Here is a 5,480-nt window from a genome sequence, read left to right on the forward strand (position 1 = left end):
TCCTCGCGGGTTGGTGCTTTCTCAACACAGATATATTCAAGATCTCCTGTATCGTACCAATATGAGTAACTCACGGCCTGTGGTTACTCCATTGCCACCAGGTCCTCCTTCCACTCTTGCAATAGGTAAGTTGCTCCTTAATCCCTTAGAATATCGTGCCACAATTGAAAGTCTTCAATATCTATCACTCACCCGACTATATGTATCTTTCGTTGTGAACAAGTTGTTATAGTTCATGCACAAATCGACTGAAGAACATTGGAGACTTGTTAAAGGCCTATTGCGTTATCTTTCAGGCACCAGTAACATAGGTCTTCTTCTGCATCATCAATCACTTACTCACTTGCATGCGTTTTTATATGCCAATTGGGGGGGAAACAAGGATGACTTCTCCTCCACAAGTGCCTACGTTCTATACCTTGGTCAGAATCCTGTCTCATGGTCATCCAAGAAACAACAAACCATTGCTAGATCATCAACAGAGGCTGAATATCGTTCAGTGGCTGACACTACTTCAGAAATTAGCTGGGTACGTTCATTATTAAATGAACTGTAATATTCAGTTAAACAAGTACTTGTGATTTATTGTTATAATATTGGTGCAACACAACTTAGTTCAAATCTAGTTTTTCATTCAAGGATGAAACATGTCTCCATTGATTTCCATTTTATCCGCAAAAGAGTTCAATCTAGAGTTCTTCGAGTTTGTCATGTCTCCTCTGATGATCAACTCACTGGTGCACTGACAAAATCTCTTCCCCACTATTGGTTTGAGTTACTCAAAGCCATCCATCTTGAGGAGGGATGTCAGCTAGCAACATGCAACATTACAGTGCTGGTCTTCAGGAATCATGTATAGTTAGGATTCTGTGCTAGTCTTCAGGAATACAAATGCTATTAGGATTCCAGTATTTTGAATTCAAAATGGATCCTCTGTTATCAGGTTGTTAGAAAAGCTTATCATGTTCATTCTTCATGGTTGTATAACTATCATCATTGAGTTAATAAGAAATAGTTTTCCAAGACATATTAACTCTTTATAGAGCATACATACAAATAGATGTCATGCATAAAGAAATACAATTCGATTATTCTTTCATGACTGTATACAAAGCGGCTACCATCTCTGCCTCGGTTATACAAAAAGAATGATATGGAATATGGGAAAAAGGAAAGAAAAGAAAGTGGGGATGTTTGTAAAAGGTAAATTAGTCCAAGGCAAGCTTGCAATCAGTTCCCTAATGTGTTACGACTATTGGGAATTTCAACTAGTGATGTTTGATATTTGTCTATTGAAAATTAAATATATTGATATAATATTTAACGTGGTTCGATAAACTATTTATATTCATGGAAGAAGTAATTTCATTATATAGAGAGATAATGTTTGATATTTGCCTATTGAAAGTTAAACATATTGATATAATATTTAACGTGGTTCGGTAAACTATTTACATTCATGGGAGAAGTAATTTCATTATATAGAGAGATAATAAGATTTATAAAAATAGAGAAGGAAGAACCATTCACTCTTTGACAACTCTCAACCTCACTCTATTTCTCTCTTCTTAGTGCTGCAATGACAGCTATTGCTAGTTGTCCTTGACAACTCACTATTTCCTATATTTCTCACATCTTTGGCTGCATTCTCACTCTTTTCATAGGCAACAATGGTGCCACCAACTCCAACTCTTCTTCAATAATGGTGGCTGCCAACTCTAGCTCTTCTTTAACAATGGTGGTTGCCAACCTTTGACATTTGAAAAGGTTACACATGGTTGGTGCAGCTCTAGCTCTAGCTGCTACTTTTGTTAATGGATTGTGCCGTCTATTAATGGTTGTTTTATATTAATGGTAACCAACCTAACAATCACCTCCTTTGCTATTTATATGTACAATTATTCTCTTACTTCTTCAGCACCAATTTGCATCTTGTAGCTTTTCCAAGTTTACCATTCTAAGAGCATCTTTGACTAAGTTTACAGGTACTTGCCAAACCATATCTCATTCGTACAACCATATTTGAAATTGAATTTAGGTCGTTCATTAGGCCAAAATTATTTTGATCAAATCTTAGTCATCTGAAATGCAATTTGGATGATTTCAAAGTTGTTTCCAACTAATTTGATTGTTATGAATGCAATGGTATAGTTTGATCATTGAGATTAAGATAAAAAATGATGGTGTTGAAATATTAAAGAGAGATTGCCCAATCAAAAGGCATGAGAAGGTCATCATGGTGGTCGATGGAGATGAAGAAGAAAAGGAAATTGCACATGTTTGGCCAATTACATGTGTTGAATTACTAAGTGAGGGAATTTTCAGTTTCCTTGAGGGAAGGCAAAATTAGGACACTCTAGACACCCAGTCATATGGACAATTTGAGGTAGAGAGTGAAAATTACTGAAGATCAATCTTGATGAATCTAAGCACTAGTAGTCTCGCTAGATATTGAGAAATCAAGTATAAAACCAGGATACCTCATATCACTTGTAAAGGAAACCCGCAACAATGCTAGCAAATGGTTGTATATATAAAAAGACAGTATGATGGATAGATACGTTCTAAGAATTTCTATCTAAGAGATTAGACTTTAAGCAGGACTAGTGTGACCCCTCCAAATTTTTTCTGGGAACTTAGTTGAAAGATCATCCACACAATACCATTTTTATATATGTATCAATTGAAGACTAGTAAGATGACAGCATAAAGAAATAGTTGGGTTCCGTATGTTTAAGGATCTGATAGAGTGGTGATTTCGGTGACTGTAATTTCTCGAAGGGAGAATTAATAAAGACCCTGCTAATAAAAGAGAAATACAGCAAGGGGATAACAATTGACACCCTATTTTAACTTGGATAAGTGTTGTGATAGAATGAGCTGATGTCAAACATAAAAGCAAAGAATATGGAGAAATCTGGAGAACATAAATTACACGAGGGCACATGGAGATTCTGCAAGAGTACCCTTAAGATCCAACAAGGTACTGTAATGAGACGATAGGTGCAAGGAGAAGAAGAGTTTCTAGATGAAGCTTAGAGCATAGTCTATATGAAAAAGTTGTACAATAGGAAGTCTTTTGTGCTCTTGATAAAGGCAACAAGCAAAGACCTTTCAATGCATGCAAGGATGAAAAGATGAGCTATTGCAGAACCACCTAATTAAGGGGGTGCAACCGCCCATGAAAGGCAAAGACACCAAAAAAATTTGGTGTGGGTAGAGCTATCAAGCATAAAGGTATAGAAGCTCCAAACATAGAAAATAAGATTGAAGATTGTGAAAGTGCACCGTGTTGTCATCTCTTTTTTAAGTCATATGTGCTAATGGAAATATCCTTTTTAAATCAAAGGCAAGAATTTAGTTCAAGGTTGCTAGGAAATTGGCAAAAGTAAAGAAGAAAAAAATACTTTTCGAACTTTGTTTCAACCATTTTCTGCTCTCTATCCTTTTCTACTGCTGCTGAAATTGTCACGATTCTTAGACTAATTAGGAGTCTTTATAATGCTAAATTCACTTTTTTATATATATAGATGGTCTTTAAGGTTGAATATATCCCTCTAAAGTGGCACTAAAATACCTGGTTCTGTTGCTGCCACAATTCCAACTTAAGCCCTGATTCTGATTTGGTTTTGCGCAATATCTGACCATTCCAGCTAATTTTTATCACTTATGACATGTTGAAGAATGGACCTGCACCCTTATTGGGTCCTAGGGCTCACTGTTCTTATGGTAGACTCTCAGTCGAATTGGGATACTTGGCATTGTCATTTTCTTGAATTTAGATCAAGAGACCTTTTTTGATCAACTCCATTGCAGCTAGATTCTGTTCTTTAAAACAATTTTATCTCACTTCGAATCCTTCATCAAAGTTTTAGTCCTGAATATATAGATGAATTTGGGCTTTTGAATCGCTTGATTTCGATATCAGGAGCTCAAGATATTCCTGTTTGAATATATGACATGAAAGTAGAGAATTTTGCATCGAGTAGGATTCTGACACGAGTTTTGCACTAAAAACTCTTCTTCCATCATGATTTTGCTGGTTATTATTCTTAGGTTATACTCTCATTCATGTCGGGATGCTCGATATTCGTCAGTTTTTTAAATTAGAACAAGAGACAAATAGGTCATTTTTTACCAACCAGATTGCAGCTTGATTTTGTTTTGTAAAATGATTTTGAATCCTTCATGAAAGTTGTACTCCTACACGCATAGATAAATTTTAATTTTAGAATCACTTGATTTTGATATCAAAACCTCAAGATATTTGTATTTGAATATCTAATGAGGAAGTGAAAATTCTGCCACAAAAAATATTCTGCCGCAAGAAGGTTTTGGCCCCCAAGTCTGCAGGACTGAATTGAAAAAAGACTGAAATAAGGGAGTTAATGGTAGATATAAATGGAAAAAATATAAAAATTCCAACATGTTTATAAATTCCAAAGGGTGTTGGCCAATATTCCAAAAATATAAAAATCTTATTTTTTGGAATTCATCTTCTTCACTATTAATGTTTGGATAAAAAAATCTCAAAAGGGGTTAATATTCAAAGTATTATTAGGAATACTTTATTATTATTCACTACAAATACGTGGATAAAGTAACCTCAAAGGAGTTAATATTCAAAATATTATTGGGAATAATTCACCATTGTTCACGATTAATATACGGATAAAGAAACCCCAAGTGGTAAATATCAAAAATATTTTTTTTATAGAAATAACAAGTCATTATCCCTTAATAATACAAGGACAAATAAACCTATGAAAGGTAAATGTCCAAAATATTGTTAATAGGAATACAACTTGTTTATTTTTAATAGAAGGGCAGATTTATGCCTAAAATTTTATTTAGAATAATTTAATTGTGTATCCTTGAAAGAAGCCTCAATTATAATTGAGGACATTTCAAATGTTGATTCTACAATTTATAAATCATGAAAATATGAAATACTAAGGCAAAAATAGGCTTTTAAAGCACCTAGAATTTCCTTAGATTTCTAGCTTAGTTTTTTTTCTTTTCCTTGCGACTTACGAGTCATAAACACTTGAAATACTAGAGGGAAAATAAGCTCTTAAGCACATTGAATCTCCTTAGATTTTTATCTTAGTTGTCTCTAAATTCATAAATTCTAAATTTATTCCAAATCAAGTGTACAAATTATAAATAAAAATAATACAACAACAACAACAATAACAATAACAATAACAATAATAATAATAATAATAATAATAATACTAGTAATAGTATAGTAGTAGTAGTAGTAATAGTAGTACTAGTAGTACTAGTAGTAGTAGTAGTAGTACTAATAATAATAATAAAGAAAGAGAAGAAGATGAAGATGATGAGAACTTGGAGATGGAAAATTAATGTAAGGATTAAACAATAATAATAACAAATGTCAAGGTTAGAGGTTCCACTAACGGTATATCAAACAAGTATAGTATAAAATCTTATTATTGAATTGGAAACCACACAAA

The sequence above is a fragment of the Populus euphratica genome, unplaced genomic scaffold (genome assembly GCF_000495115.2).
Source record: "Populus euphratica unplaced genomic scaffold, PopEup_1.0 scaffold364.1, whole genome shotgun sequence".
NCBI classification, from domain to species: Eukaryota; Viridiplantae; Streptophyta; class Magnoliopsida; order Malpighiales; family Salicaceae; genus Populus; species Populus euphratica.